The sequence below is a fragment of the Anabrus simplex genome, chromosome 1, assembly GCF_040414725.1.
Source record: "Anabrus simplex isolate iqAnaSimp1 chromosome 1, ASM4041472v1, whole genome shotgun sequence".
In the NCBI taxonomy this organism is placed as follows: domain Eukaryota; kingdom Metazoa; phylum Arthropoda; class Insecta; order Orthoptera; family Tettigoniidae; genus Anabrus; species Anabrus simplex.
In genome coordinates, this window is record NC_090265.1 from 155,294,672 (window position 1) to 155,312,172 (window position 17,501).

Sequence of the window (17,501 nt, forward strand, 5' to 3'; positions counted from 1 at the left end):
GTCCATAGACTGGTTTGATGCAGCTCTCCATGCAACCTTATCGTGTGCTAACCTTTTCATTTCTACATAACTGCTGCATCCTACATCTGCTCGTCATACTCATGCCTTGGTATACCCCTACCATTCTTACCTTCTACACTTCCCTCAAAAACCAACTGCACAAGTCCTGGTTGTCTTAAGATGTGTCCTATCATTCTATCTCTTCTTCTCGTCAAATTTATCCACAACGATCTCCTTTCACCAACCCGATTCAGTATCTCTTCATTCGTGATTCGATCTATCTATTTTACCTTCTGCATTTTTCTGCAACACCATATTTTAAAGGCTTCAATTCTCTTTCCTTCTGAGCGAGTTATCGTCCATGTTTCACTTCCATACAATGCCATGTTCCAAACTAAAGTCTTCAAAAACATTTTTCTAATTCCTACATCAATGTTCGAAGTGAGCAAATTTCTTTTCTTAAGAAAGGCCTTCCTTGCTTGTGTTAGCCTGCATTTTATGTCCTCCTTACTTCTGCCATCGTTAGTTATTTTACTACCCAGGTAACAATATTCATCCACTTCCTTTAAGACTTAATTTCCTAACCTAAAATTTCATGGTTTTGATTTCCTCTCCTTGGACTGTGATTCCCTTTCCAAATTCCTCTTTGATTTCCTTTACTGCCTGTTCTATATAAACACTGAAAAGGAGTGGGGGAAAAACTGCAGCCTTGCCTCACTCCTTTATGGATTGTTGCTTTTTTTTTTTTTCTTCCTTGTTTTCTTCATAGCCCTTGATTCTTATCACTGCAGACTGATTTTTATATAGATTGTAGATAATTCTTCTTTCTCGGTACCTGGTCCCAATCGCCTTTAGAATCTTAAATAACTTGGTCCAATCAACATTATCAAATGCCTTTTCTAGATCTATAAACGCCATGTATGTGGGCTTGCCCTTCTTAATTCAATCATCTAAGTTCAGATGTAAAGACAGGATTGTTTCACGTGTTCCTACATTTCTTCTGAAGCAAAACTGATCTTCTCCCAACTCAGTTTCAACTTGTCTTTCCATTCTTCTGTAAATAATATGTGTTAGAATTTTGCAGGTGTGAGATACTAAACTAATGGTGCGGTAGTTTTCACACTTGTCAGCACCGGCTTTCTTGGGAATAGGTATAACAATATTCTGCCAAAAATCAGATGGCCTTTCTCCTGTCTCATATATCTTGCATACTAAATGGAATGACCTTGCCAAGCTGGTTTCTCCTAAAGCAGTCAGTAATTCAGAGGGAACTTTGTTTTATATGAATCAAATTAAAGCAACTTTGTAGTTTTGCAAGTTTAGGTCTTGGATACCCTCCTACTTGTTGTTGGCTGAAATTTCTTCAAAACTTCTCTGGCAGATTGTTTGATTCAAAAGGCACTTTAACAAAATTTTGAATTACCGTATACAGCAAATAATCCCTGCAGACTTTTTCAAAATCTGGCAGCAGAAATTTTGGGTGCGGGTATTATTTGCGTCAAGATCAGTACAATACTCTATCGTTCTGCAATGCGATTTTATTTGTCGGAAATAATTATCACATGAGAACATGTTCACTTTCTTATATAAATTACTTTATTGACACTGTAAGTCACAACACACAATTATACACAGTAGCAAATGACACTACAATAGGGGAGTACCCTGAAGTCGATTCTGATAAGTACAGTTGTCAACAACACTGACTCGCGCACTATAACACACTTTCTCTTGAACTCCCCGACTCCACCTCGGAGCTCAACAGTCACTCGCAGTCCATCACTTGCCTTCGAGTCCAACACTGACTGAGTCCTGACTTGACTGTCTCACTGACTGACAGCTCGATATATATATTATTCAATCAACCATCCAGAATTATCGATTTCTGGGAGAGTTCTTACAACACTCTAATGGAACACACTCGAAACATCGATCGACCAGCTAGTCGAATGGGTACTCGATCTTTCGTTTATTGTTTACCAGTACACATGGAAATCTCTACAACATTTCTAACGTCTCTACATGTATCTGGATAATAAAACCTTACTGTAAGTTTCCAGAACCCTTCATATATACCAAACTATAGTACAGCAAGTCTAACATACGAACATTATGGAATTTTCTACCGCTTTCGACTATATAGATTTTGAGATTAAACTTATACACAATACGTATTTGAGGTTATACAAATTTATACTACATAATTACAGGGAAACCATGTACTAGTCATGTTTAACATTTAATAAAAGATAATTTAGCTTTAAATAAACTATAATTAAAATATATTAAACATAATAATTGAAGGTTTTACACCAATTACAATGTCGTACTTACGACAAGTCCTGACTTACAGAAATCTGGAAGTTTGTAATTTTTCGGCCCATACAATTGGATCATTTAGACATGATATTGTATAGGCTTTTGGGATTGTGCCATGTCAAGAAAATAAGGTGAAATTCTTAACATTTCGCAGAAAACTGTGCTCTGTGTCCTCAGAAGAATACTTGACTGTCCACGAGAAAGGCTTCTTAAACATTGGATCATTTGTTCCCACTAAAACCGAGAAGCATGGTGCATACATATCGTGTTATTTACATGGTGTCAGTTTAAGTAATATCACATATTTTAGATGGCCAGTGTGAGTTCTCGATATAGGTCATTCATGTCTAAAGAAAAATCCCACATTAATCATGCAGTGGGAAGAAAGTATAATATTTTTTATTTTTTGCTTGTGGCTTTACATCGCACCGACAGAGATAGATCTTATGGCGACGGTGGCATAGGAAAGGCCTAGGAGTTGGAAGGAAGCGGCCGTGGCCTTAATTAAGGTACAACTCCAGCATTTGCCTGGTGTGAAAATGGAAAACCACGGAAAACCATCTTCAGAGCCGCCGACAATGGGATTCAAACCCACTATCTCCCGGATGCAAGCTCACAGCCGCGCGCCTCTAAATGCACGGACAACTCACTCGGTGAAAGTATAATTAGGACAAGAGTTGCATTTGTGATTGGGGGAATATAAGGCTCATCTTGAATGGACAAGCAGAAACTGCAGTACATTTTGCAGACAAAAAGCAAAGTTTCCAGAAATCGAAAACAGAATATGCAAATAAATATGCGACTGAAAAAATTCAAAAAGTATGTTACTTTAATTTCAATTGCAAATGCTAAAAACATTGAAGCTCTTTAGGCCTTTTCAGTTGTAAAATTACCAGTGTTTCACCCCGGTGTAGCAGTGGGCTCATCAGTTGGATTGCTACACTTTTCCAAGATGCTGGCGGCTAGTGCACCATTGAGACACCACTACAAGCCTCCTACGAAAAGGCCTTAGAGCTTAAATGTTTTGAAAATTATAGTTTGGATATGTGGTCTGGAGTGAAATGTGTTGGCTGAAAGCTATAGCAAAAGCAAAAAAGTTAAAAATTACAGGCTGTAAGGATAGTCGTGGATGGCTTACGTGTGTTTCTGTATGAAATAACTTTAGTTTCTATATGAAGAAAATATTGTGAATTTCACTGGTTTGTGCCAGTGAAATTATATTTAATTCACAAACTGGTAAAGCAGATCAGACGTATTTACTGTCCTTTAGCGAGAAGAAAAGAAGTCCGCTATAGCAAGTACGGCATATAATGAGAACCCTGTGGTTAGTTTCTTTCACGCCACTCGAAAATTTCTATATTAAATTGTGTAATATACTTCAATTACGATGAGAACCATTTCACTGTGTCTTCTGTTATTATGAATGATTTAGCACGCATTATTTTTTCCGCCATGATATTTAAACAGCGCAGTGTTTATATTGAATACAATCATTGCGCATCGACTCACGACTCCAAACAAACATGTGAGTGCAAACGAATTGGAAGTATGGGTTTTCTCAATAAGTGCGTATATAAAATGGCCAATAGCAGTAATTAACTCTTAACCCTTTTAGTACCAGTCACTTATAGGTGGTCTACGCGAAGAATACCAGACTTTTTTTAAAGAAATTGCAATGTTTCAGTAAAATTATTATAACTTGATTATTATTGAAGATATGCCTTCAAAATTTTTACTTTCATAGAAAAGGAGTTGCTTTACATGTTTTTAAATTCACAAGCTATGTTATATTAACGCTATAAAATATAAAAAAATAAGAGTTTAATAATTATCAAAATGAAAATTGAAATGTCAAAATTTAGATAAAGAAACACAAATCAAAATTAAAATTATGCACTGAAAAATATTATTGTCTGCAAATACATACTCTTGGTTCACTATTTGCAAAATTTCAATACCCTAGGCACTAAAGTTTCTAATTTTAAAAATATTTTATTTCACTATACAAATGTACACATTTCATGCTGGTTCACTTTTAACACTTGTGATACCCTACGCAGATGCCATGAAGACCCTTCATACACTTGGAACAGGCAGTTCGTGATCTTTTTACTGGCCCTCCATCTTTTTTGCTGCACACAACGCATCTTATCAATAACCTGCCATCTAATTTCACCAAAAGTTTACCTTCCCTAGGTGGATTTAGCTTGGGTAAGGGATTGTTTATTAGGTTCTTCTCTTGGATCCATTCCTTTTCTATTGATTCTATTATGTAGGAAGTGAACTTGAGCCGCGTCATAACTTAACTAGAAGTATTCTGTTTATAAATCAAGTACGAATTCAGCACCATTCGCGCAAAGATACAAAATACCACCTTCTTCCAATATTTTAGTGTTCGGCGCTCGTCAAAGTATGTGTACAGCATCATGTCAGATGCGTCAACTCCCCCCATTGATTTGTTATATTCGAGGACTACAGCTGGCTTTCTTACTTCAACCTGCTGTCCTCGACGCCTCTTGACTATTGTTTTAGTGTGTGCTGTGCAGGATGTAGACAAAAGAAGCACTGGATTTTTCTGTGATTTTTTTTCCCGGTACCCAGCAACAAGAATCTCATTACTCCGAAAATATTTCTCTTGTCCTACACCAAACTTTCCTTTCAGTCCCTGCGGAATATCTTTTCTGTTGCGTCTGAGGGTGCCTGTTAGGTAAGTACCATTTTCAAATAGGTACTTGGCCAAAGGAATGCTGGTAAAAAAATTGTCAGTGAAAACGTGATAGCCTTTCTTCAAATAGTTTCCCATAGTCAGTAATGTATGAACTACTACATGTCCCAAGCCAAACTTCTTAATTTTCTCTTTGTCTACATCACTCTTTGCCCCTCTGTAGCAATAAAACCCCAGGCAGTAATTGATGACAGAGTCACAAATCATCCAAAACTTAATGCCCCACCTATGATGCTTCTTATTTGGGAGGTACTGCATCAGAGATGAATGGCATTTAGTGCCCACTAACGATTCATCTACACTTAATTGCTGATGAGGTGTGTAGCGAAACCGGAACAGTCTATTGGCATGGTCAACTATTGGCTGAAATCTTGCACATGGATCATATTTAGGGTGGCCAGGTGGAAAGATGGTACTATTGTCAATAAGGTGGAAAATTTCAGAATTAACTGAAATCTATTACAGGAAAACATGGTACCGAACCAAGGAATATGTCTTGAATTAGTCGACCAGTATGAAAGTATAGTTGGCCTTCTTGTAATACCCATTTCCAATAATACTGCCAAAAAGGCTTTATTTCTGTGACAGTAACAGGTCTCCATTGTCAAGCTGTTGAATGGGGCAACAGTGGCTTTAGAGAAGAGAGGAAATGATTTGCATACCTGTTCGTTTCCTTCACAATTAAATTCAAAATATATACTGTAAAGAACAAGTCAAAATACTGCACAGGCTCTGCACCAGCAGGAGGCACATGTTTACGACTGGGTGTTTCGAGATACAGCGGGGAGGGCTCGAACCGAGTGTCATTTCCAACTGAAACTTCACTGAACACTGTATTATGCATATAGGCATTGTTGTTATTAATGCCTGCATCATGGCCTACACTGTCTTAATTTACGTCACTTTCCGAATCAGCATCACTGTCACTTTCGCCAATGACAATACCACGAGGTTTATTGTACTGTGGAATGTCATTGCTACACTCACTTTCTGTCTCTGAAATAACATCACCAACATCATAATTACATGACCCTGATATAGCTACATCTTCATCAGACTCAATATAATCATCATCGGCACAGACTGTTAATATATTCAGCTAAATCGTCATCGTTCTGGAACAAATCGTGCGCGGCAGAGGCCATTTTCCAGCTCACAAACTTTTACGGTGTACAGAATATTGGTCACTTTGAAAAAATCATATCTCCGTAAATACAGCGATTGGCGCGAGTTGTGGTAGATTTAGAAACTACAGGTTCCAAAGAATCTAGATCACCTGTATTGTGTTGCTATCTGTCCAAAAACCGAGAACTACAAGCGAATATAAAACTGCTTGCGTAAGGAGCGCTATTGCATTCCCAGCAATTTTTGCTCGCTCGACGAGGAATGCTTTTGCGCTCTCTGGTATTCTAAGAGTTAAAATTAAAGGCTTAAGTAAATTGTCTCCTAATTTTAATGCTAGGTACTGAAATGAAGTAAGAATGTGATACTTCTGAAGGTACAGCAACATCCATAACTGATAGGATAGGTTATATAGTTTTGCGTCTGTTTAAATTTCAGAAAGGCTGTTCCCATGTACATTTTTAGCAAAAAAAAGTTATCATTACTCTACTGGGGGCTGATAGATGCACTGAGTAATAAAAATGAAATATTTGCCACAGAAATCTCAGGAATGATATACTATTTTAATTTTTAAGAACGAAATTGAACATGCGCGCTCAAACAGCATCAGAATTAGAAAATGACTAGCAACTAAACCGCAGTATAGAAATCATCCAAGAAAACTTTTGAGAAGTTTTAAAGCATCCGATTTTAGTTTAATACCAATTTTAATGCAATTTTTGTATCTTTTCAGACTTTTACAAAAATTGGATATAACGACAATCTGCTATAGGAATAAATTTTTCACAGTTATGAATTCTTGCTATAACAGACTTCTACTGTATTCGAAAGGCATTTGACAATATCGGTCACAGCCATCTTCTAAAAACTCTACAGTCTGAAGGGATACTGTCAAACCTCAGGGACGTAATTTCCAAACTTCAGACTGGGAACGTCACTCAAATCGAAACGCAGAAGGGTAGAACAAAACCTATACCCATAAAGAGAGGTGTGATGCAGGGATCTCCATTATCACCAGCCCTCTATAACCTACCTGTAGATCATATCTTAGACGAGCTAAACGAATATAGTCTCTCGCGGCATTATGAGGCATCTTTTTCACCCGAACTACTACCTATAACCTTAATGGGCTTCGCCGACAACACCGTCATCGTCGGGAAGAACAAAGAAGCCGCCTTAGATCTTACTCGACTAGCCCGCAGGAGGTTCGAAGAAATTGGTCTTGATATCAATCCACAGAAGTGTAGAAGGATATGTGTAATCCGAGGCGAGTTGAAGCAAGGGCCACTATCCGTAGAGGAAGACTGTAGGACTGACAACTGGAGACGGCAAACAAATTTGTTACCCTGGAACTACCTTCAGGGATATTCTAGTGTTCGACGAGACTGCTGTAATGAAAGACCTTCACAATAAGCTCCAACTTCTAACATCGTCGCCACTGCTTAAGGAAGACCAAAAGCTCATAGTACTGAATTCCTCAATCTGTCCCACCCTGATATACCCTTTCCTGACATGCAGCTTCAAGAAAATCGCACAGAAATTTTTATCTGATAGCGATAAAATGATTAAAAGTGCAACAAATGAGATATTGCAGTTGCCGACGGGTACTCCAGATTGCATGCTGTACACCGAAAAGAAATACAAAGAACTCGCTCTTTTTAAAACCTTGTGGGAAGTTTACCTACAATGCATTAATGCCTGTAACATCTTGCTTAAGACTAAACATCCACTCGGCGTTGCTTCGAGGGATTCTCACGCGGAGAGTCAGGAAAGTATAGAACGTCTAAAGCTTACAAACGCTGATACCCAGAAAATAACCACCAAGAACGGCCTGTATGATTCTAAGAAGATCCGTCAAGAGCTACGAGAACGTGAATTCACCTCCTGGCTATAAAGATGACTGCTAATATTTCTGCGGTGCGCTAGGTGCCAGGCAGATCCCTGGACAACAACCTATGTCAGCATTGCCACAGAGAGAAAGAAACTCTTGGTCATGTCCTGAGATTCTGCACACGCGGAGAGCTCTTAAGAAACACGTGGCACCACCAGATCAGATCCTTCATTGCCGAAGAACTGAAAAAGAAAAGATTAACAAATACAAACCCACTATCCCTTACTACAAATCTAAATACCACCTTCAGGAAATCGAAATAATAGGGATAATGGTCAGAGCTCGTGGTACCGTACCTCGTCACTTCGCCACATGGAAGCGTTTCCAACTCCCAATGAAGCTCATCCCCGAAATTGCGACCCTCATCCTCCGAGGCTCCATCAAGATCCTGAGACACCACCTCTACAGCTACGACTCTGAAATGCCGCACTAATTATACTGTTCCTTTATAATTTAGAGTCCTCTTCAATTAATAGATCTGTACAGAAATTTGATATGTTTTACCTTGTACTTAGTGGCAGCCCGTAAATACAGGAGGTTGTTCCTAAATAAATGGAAATGTATATTTAACAAAGCTATATATACAGTAACTAGGAAAAAAAAAAAAAAATCTAAATTTTCCTTCCTGAAATTAGGGGGCAGGGATTATTCGTGTATAAGTTATATCAAATCAAATTCTCCTTATTTGCAAATGAGGTGTCTATGTCGGTGGCAAATGGTACACTAAAATTATTGTCAAGCACTAAATTTTAAATTAACAAGAGAAGAAGAAAATTTTCCTAGAATACAATATTATACAATTTACGCTAACAATTTTTTCTATTAAACACACACCTCATCCTTAATAAATTTATATTGTTTACAAAATTCTACTTATAATATCTTCTGTACTTACAAACATAGTCAACTCATATACAGTAGGTGAAATTACTTCTAATAATACTATACAACTTATATAAGATTAAAATTAACATTGCATTTATTTATTTATTTTTTACCCATATTGGAACCTAAGTAGCATAACGACCTAGTGCGTCTTAACCAGAGCCCCTTTTGCCACCACTTTTCAGAGTTCCTGAAGAGCCTTCACAGCTACTGTAGCAGTCCCAGGGTCCTCGAAGTGCCCACTGTACTTCAGCCCTACAGGCAGTCCCCTACTTCGGCTGTCCAAACTCCATACACCAGGGAATGGAATTAATTTAATCACACACATTTTTTATTTACAATATCCTGCATTGGTTGAATGCCCTCTAACATTTAAATTATTTTCTCTGTTGCTGCTTATTCTCTTCTTGAATATCTGTACAGATTTTGGAAAAGGATCAAACACTACCCTTGGTAAACTGTTCCACTCCTTCACGCCCTTCCCAATGAATGAAAATTTACCCCTAATCGCTTCTGCTAAAATTCCTTCTAATTTTATACTTGTGGTCAGTTCTGCCGATATAATTATTTTCCAACTGAAGCCTCTCACGGATTTCACCCCATGCTGCTTCTCCTATATAGGCTCTATATAATCCTATAAGTCTAGTTTTCTCCCTAGTTTTCCCACCCAAGTTCTTCTAACATTTCTTATACACTACTTTTTCTCCTGAAATCCCCTGTTACAAATTTTGTTGCTTTCCTCTGCACACTATCTATTTCTTTTATTAGGTATTCCTGGCGAGGATCCCAAACACTGTTTGCATATTCCAATAATGGACGAACCATACTTAAGTAACTTTTTTCTTTTAGTTCTTTGTTGCATCCTTTAAGTAGCCTCATTATGACATGTAACGATCTGTATGCTTTCCCAACAATGTCATCAACATGACCCTTCCAGTGCAAATTACTTTCAAATCTCACACCTAAGTATTTGCACTTGCCATCTTTTGGGATAACTACCTCATCCAAAGTATATTCAAATTTAGTTTTAAAGTTCCTGTTTGTAAATGTTGTAACAGTTGATTTGCCTCCATTAACCTTCATATTATTTTCTTCAACCCATTGTTGGATACGGTCAAGGTCCCTTTGTAATTCTGAACAATCCTCAATGTTATTTATTTCCCTATAAACAATTATGTCATCTGCATACAATCTTATTTTTGATGTTATATTGTTCCCTAAATCATTTGCTTATATTAAGAAAAGTAACGGATCGATTATACTACCCTGTGCAATTCTCTTCCAAACTTTCTCTTCCTGTGATATATTATTTCCTACTTTGACTTTCTGAACCCTTAAATTTAGAAATGTTCTTATCCAATGTATAACCCTCACGTCCAATCCTATTCCATCCAATTTCTTTAATAATATTCCATGTTCCACTCTATCTATATATGGTACTACCTTTGAAGGACATAGAATACCTGAATATCTGGACACATTTTACGCAAGAATATTTTCAACACAGATCCTCTAGAAATACTACTTGTTCTCATTGCGACTGTGAACTAATCAAGAGCAGGACCAAACAATTCATTGCTGAAAGAATTTTAGTACTAAGCAGAGGTTTATGCAGAGTCAGTTCAGACATCAATTTCATAGTATGTTTCCCCTCATCACATCACATATCTTTAAAATCTGATATTATGATTTATACATTTTTATGCACATGCATTAATGCACTTATATTGATAAGAGAAGTGTTGCTTTAAAAAAGATTTCCGGATTAATTTATTAATGCAATCTCTGGCAGCCGCCTGACAACCCGCCTAGAGCCGACAATAATAGCAGATTTTGCTGAGTGACACAAGTCTGTTGCAGTGCTTTGTGCTCCACAGTATGAGTTATACTTCGCTTGCTCTGGTGAAATGATTTTTTGTCTCCATAAGTGTCCTATGTAATTATTTTTTATTGAACTTATACCAACTTGCCATGCTGTGGCTGCAAGATTGTTCCAAATACATTCTGCTATGTGTGGGGAAATTCTGTGCCAGTAAAACAGAGGGAAAAAATAACCAAGTTTGTGAAAGGCTTGCTATGTGTGAAGGAATTTTCAGTAGGGATAAAAGTAAGATTGTGTATCCAAGAAACATTTCGTCTGCAGTTTTATCCATTCCCCACGGCCCTGATGAACCAGTACCGCAGCGCTCGGAACAATTACACGAGTGTTCCTCTTTGAATCTGACATGAAAATGGCCGGCACTACCTCTGACTGTAATTTTTCACCACAAGGTGTTGAAAATCAACCCAAACTTTTCAATCAAAGTGTATTATAGGACTTCAACACAAAGCATCCAGACTAGAAACTAACATAATGGCAACAGGGAGGGCGTACTATTGATACAGACATTGCGAAGAAGAATCTGCACCCTTCTTTACTGAGGAGAGAACTTCGGTTTACTGAAACAACATTCTGGAGGTTATACTGAAACTAGGAGTACTACAGTATGGCCCTACCCACTAGAGACATTTTAATGATGTCTCCAAACGTATTTTAAAGTGTGTGCACAACAAAAAAAATTACACCAGTTTTCGTTATCATGCAAGAAACATACGGAAATCTTCAAATGATGAGGTGTACCATGAACAAAAGTGGCAAGTGCGTGGTGACTTTAAAGTGATATGTATCCTGTTAGGTCTACAAGCAGGTTACGAAAAGCAGCCCTGCTTTCTTTGCGAGTGGGACAATCCAGCAAGGACACATTACTGGACACAAAAGGAATGGCCATGCAGACAGTGGATTGCAGGCTTGAAAAACATAAAATAAAAAAGTCTTGTCAACAAGTCCGAACTACTGTATATTAGTGAAGCAATTTGTTAAGGCTGTAAACAATGAAGGTGAATGCTTTCAGTGCATGTGCCATTGATTCCCAGGCATCAGTAATGCCAAAATCAAAGAGGGCATCTTCACAGATTCAGATATAGGAAAACTTTTTCTGATGCTAATTTTGAAGATGTGTGTAACAGAACAATCAGCATGGAAAGCAGTTTGGAATGTAGTAAAAAAAAATTTGGCAACATAAAGCATCCAGACTACGAACAAATGGTGAACAGAATTCTTGTTTCTTTCCAAGATTTAGGTTGCAATATTAGCTTAAAGGTACACATGGTACATTTGCACCTAGACTATTTCCCTGAGAACCTAGGAATGCTAGGCGAAGAGCAAGGAGATAATTTCCACCAAGATCTAAGAGAAATGGAACACAGATGCTGGAAGATTACTAATGGTTACTGTAGAGAGAAAATCCATCTACAGCTCACACATTAAAAGCAAAACAAAGAATTTTTTTTTTTTTGCTAGGGGCTTTACGTCGCACCGACACAGATAGGTCTTATGGCGACGATAGGATAGGAAAGGCCTAGGAGTTGGAGGGAAGCGGCCGTGGCCTTGATTAAGGTACAGCCCCAGCATTTGCCTGGTGTGAAAATGGGAAACCACGACAAACCATTTTCAGGGCTGCCGATAGTGGGATTCGAACCTACTATCTCCCGGATGCAAGCTCACAGCCGCGCGCCTCTACACACACGGCCAACTCGCCCGGTACAAAGAAGTTTCTTAAAATAAGTCAAGATATCATAAAATTGAAGAGCCTCCGTGGCTCAGATGGCAGCGTGTCGGACTCTCACCACTGGATACCGTGGTTCAAATCCCAGTCACTCCATGTGAGATTTGTGCTGGACAAAGCGGAGGCGGGACAGGTTTTTCTCTGGGTACTCCGGTTTTCCCTGTAATCTATCATTCCAGCAACACTCTCCATTCTCATTTCATAGCATCTATCCGTCATTAATAAAATCACTTTGGGAGTGGCGACCCCATCGTACTAATAGCCTATATATGATTCGTTCATTTCATTCCTGACCCGGTCAATGAATGGAAAACAGGTTGTAGGTTTTCATTTTCATCATAAAATTAAAACCATGAATTTGCCATTCTAGGACATGTCAGTAAAACAGCAAGTGAGAAGTGGTGTTTGCTTTTAACATAGTGTATTCCTTCAAAGCTGTTTACACAACACATCACTTATTTTGATACTAGGGGTGTATTCTCATAAATATGAGTGTAATATAGGAGTATAAACTGTCACACAGCTGTTCAGAATTTCAAGCCGAGCTATGAGCCATCATATCTGATCACATGTACTGTGGAGTGGTGTGAACACAACAGTAGCACACAAGTCGCATTGAAGTCAACCAACGACAAGCACAATGTCAACCCACCGGCTGTTACTATACGATCTACAGGTGGAATGAATGAATGAATGAATAAATAAATTAATTAATGAATCTTCATAGCAGTTAGAATAACAAGAAAAAATATTCTGTGTATACAATAATATAGTGTATTGTGATGATGATGCTTGTTGTTTAAAGGGGCCTAACATCTAGGTCATCGGCACCTAATGGTTCGAAATGAGACGAAATGTAATAACAAATTAAAAGTCCAAAATCCTCCATTGATCAGAATTCAAAACGTGGGCAAGAAGAATAAATGGATGAATATGAATTTAAAACAATCACTGTATCCGACCTGCACTGCCTCACATTCACAGAAATTGATGTAAAACAATTGTTACTGACCAAGGGACTGCTTCTATAGCACAATACTGAATTGATGATGCTTGTAGTCTAAAGGGGTCCAAAATCCAAGTCATCGGTCCCTCATAATGGTACTTATCGCTAGGAAAGTAGAATCATGGTATTTGTCATGTTACGCTACGAATCAAAAGTAGCTTAGACTCGCGGTATTCCACACATTATGGTGCTATTCACAGGTAAAGAAATTTGCACAAGTAGTACAGACCTATGGTGTTTTGAACATTGCGGCACCATTTACAGGCAACGCAAACCTTTGGTGTTCATCACATAAGTGTACTAACAACAGGGACTCGTACTATCCCATGGTGTTCCTCATATAGTGGGTACTAATCATAGGCAAGCCCGAACCATGGTGTCACTCATTTAGTGGTAATAATCACAGGTACTGTAAAAGCCGACAGCGCACTCTGTTGCTACTAATCACAAACCTATTTTGTACCTAACATAGTGGTACTACGCACAAGTAAAAGTGACCATGGTGTTCCCCATGTGATGGTACTAATTACAAGTAGTCTCATGGTTCTAATCATCCCTTGGTCGCCCCTTTTAGCTGCCTCTTACGACAGGCAGGGGATACCGAGGGTGTATTTTTCATCTGCGTCCTCCACCCACAGAGGGTAGCCAGAGAGAAAAAAGAAGTAACGGACGAAGAAAGGCAAGGGCCACGAAGGGCATGAAAATGAAAGACTCCCTAGCCTTCGGAAACCTAATAGCGCCGGGGTCGGTAAAGAACAAGATTTGACCAAGGGAGGTCGGACAGGATAGATGAAAGTGAGGAGCCTGGCACAAGTACGTGGAAGCAATGCCAGGACTCAGCTAAGGGCCCTGTGGTCGCCAAACCACGATCCCAAGTTGAGAGCCCCTGGGCCCCTTTTAGTCACCTCTTACGACAGGCAGGGGATACCATGGGTGTATTCTTCGTCTGCGTCCCCCACCCACAGGGGGTAATATAGTGTATTAATCCTGTTTATGGATGTCTTTTATATATATATACTAGCAAGATACCCGTGCTTCGCTACGGTATTATACTGAAATTTATAATTGAATGCTTATTGTTTTAGATATATAATCCACCGAAATTCGCGATCTGCCTCGTTTTCTGCGAGAATCCACCAAAATTCCCGATCTGACTCGTTTTCTATTAGATTACGGCACGTTTCCTCCCATTTTTCAATCTTCCTTTCCAGCAATCGATTTCGTACTTCCCGGGCTAGGCTCAGGTATTCCTGACGGTCAGTTGAGTAAGTAAATCTTTGCCATCTTTTCCTATAATAATTGTAATATGTATAAAATCCTTCAGGAGATCCGGCGCGGTGTCATATTGGGTGCTTTGGCGGCACTGAACCCGCGGCCGGACTGCATTCTTAGTCATCACTCGTCCAGGAGCCGTTGCCAGCGCGGTCCGCACATTTGACGACGGTCCGGAACATTATTATTATTATTATTATTATTATTATTATTATTACTATTATGTGTTGCTGGAGTGGCTGATGACAGGGAAAACCGGAGTATCCGGAGAAAAACCGGTCCCGCCTCCGGTTTTTCCAGCACGAATGTCACATGGAGTGACCGGGATTTGAACCACGGAACCCAGCTGTGAGAGGCCGGCGCGCTGCCGCCTGAGCAACGGAGGATACTTATAAGTACATTAAGAACAGTAAAATCAATTGGTCTCACCTCCTTCTACACCCCACCGCCGTTAAGTTTATTTACCGCCACCCCCGCACCTCCCCCCCCCAAAAAAAATTAAAAGAAGGCTTGTTTCTTTATGTTTAAAGGAGATTCCAAACACCAATGTTCACGTCTATTGCCTTCAGTTTTGAGATATAAGTATCCCCATAAAAATTATTTACATTTTTTCACTTCATTTCACACTACTCTTCCCCCCCCCCCCCCCTAAGTGAATTTTCCCGCAAAAAATACTTGTTTCTGTAATAGTAAAAGATCTTCTAAATACCAATTATCATGACTCTAACTTCTTCAGTTTTGATTTATGTGTCCCCATGAAAGGAATTCAACTCCTTTACACTCCCACCCTCCAAGATGGTTTCCCCACCAAAACGCGTTTTTCTTTGTTTTTAAAGGAGATCTAAATACGAATTTTCACGTCTGTAACAACTTTAGTTTTTATTAGATGTATGCATTCTCATACAATCAAGTCAATTAAATTTTCAATTCTTGCACCCCCCCCCCCCCCTTCATTGGATTTTCCGAGAATACGTCTTTCTTTACTTTTAAAGCAGATTGCAAATATCAAATTTCACGTCTGTAACATCTTCATTTTTGAGATATCAGTAGCTTAATTCAAAGAAGTCAACACCATTTTCAGTCACTTTTACCCACCCCCCACCAGCCAAGTGGTATTTCTGAAAACTAAAAATACACGATTCGTTATGTTTAATAGAGATAAAAAAACCATTTTTCACTTCTGTAATATGTTAAGTTTTTTAGATATACTGTAAAAATTCTCATTTTAAAATTTCACCCCTTTTGAGTTCCCCTTAAGTGGAGTTTCCAAAAACAAATCACCTATGTTTCTTTACATTTACAGGAGATTCCAAACACCCACTTTTTACGTCTGTAACATTTTACGTTTCCAAGATATTCTGTAGATATAGTCTTTCAAAAAATTCACCCCAATTTGTCACTCCTGTTTAACCGCCATTAATTGGATTTTCCAAAAACAAAAAAATACGTGTTTCTTTATTTTTAAAGGAGGTCCCATATACAAATTTTTAGTTCTGTAATATCTTCAGGTTCTGAAATATAAGTATCCTCATTAAATGCATTCAACCCATTTTTCACCCTTTTACACCCCTCCTATTGGTATTTACAGGAAACAAAAAATACGTGTTCCTTTATTTTTAGAGGAGATTCTAGCTACCAATTTTTACATCTGTAAATTTTAAAGTTTTAAGATGTAGACACACTCATTTTAAAAAATTCACCCCCCTTTTCACCCCCCAATATTTGGATTTTCCAAAAACGAAAGAATACGTGTTTCTTTACTTTTAAAGTAGATCCCAAATACCAATTTTCAGGTCTGTAATATCTTCAGGTTCTGATATATAAGTAGCCTCATTAAAGGCATTCAACCCATTATTCACCCTTTTACACCCTTCCTATTAGGATTTTCCGAAAACAAAAGAATGCGTGTTTCTTTATTTTTAAAGGAGATTCTAAATACCAATTTTTATATCCATACACTTTAAAAGTTTTGAGATATAGATACACTCATTTTAAAAAATCACCCCCTTTTCACCCCCCCCCCCGCCATTAATTGTATTTTCCAAAAACAAAAAAAATACATGTTTCTTTATTTTTAAAAGAGATCCCAAACACCAATTTTCAGGTCTGTAATATCTTCAGGTTCTGAGATGTAAGTAGCCTCATTAAAGGCATTCAACCAATTTTTCACCCCTTTTCACGATTCCTATTGTGATTTTCTGAAAACAAAAAAAAAATGCGTGTTTCTTTATTTTTAATGAAGATTCTAAATACCAATTTTTACATCTGCAAACTTTAAAAGTTTGGAGATATAGATTCACTCATTTTAAAAATTCACCCCCTTTTCACCCTCCCATTAATTGGATTTTCCAAAAACAAAAAAATACGTGTTTCTTTATTTTTAAGAGAGATCAAAAGTACCAATTTTCAGGTCTGTAATATCTTCAGTTTCTGAGATATAAGCACCGGTATCCTGATTAGGCATTCAACCCCTTTTTCACCCTTTTTCACCCCTCCTATTGGGATTGTCTGAAAACAAAAAAATACGTGTTTCCTTATTTTTAAAGAAGATTCTAAATACCAATTTTCACATCTGTAAACTTTTAAAGTTTTGAGATATAAACACACTAATTTTAAAATTTCGCCCCCCTTTTCACCCCCTTAGCGACGGAATATCCAAAAATCCTCTCTTAGCGA

At 38.1% G+C, this 17,501-nt stretch overlaps 1 protein-coding gene and 1 pseudogene across 2 annotated transcripts in view; both read right to left on the reverse strand.

The window, feature by feature from the left end:
- LOC136885292 (selenoprotein F) overlaps positions 1-17,501 on the reverse strand; it is a 45,699-nt gene that overhangs the window by 7,967 nt on the left and 20,231 nt on the right. The gene's annotated exons all lie outside the window — the stretch shown is intronic.
- On the reverse strand, positions 4,342-5,888 carry LOC137497001 (piggyBac transposable element-derived protein 4-like; annotated as a pseudogene).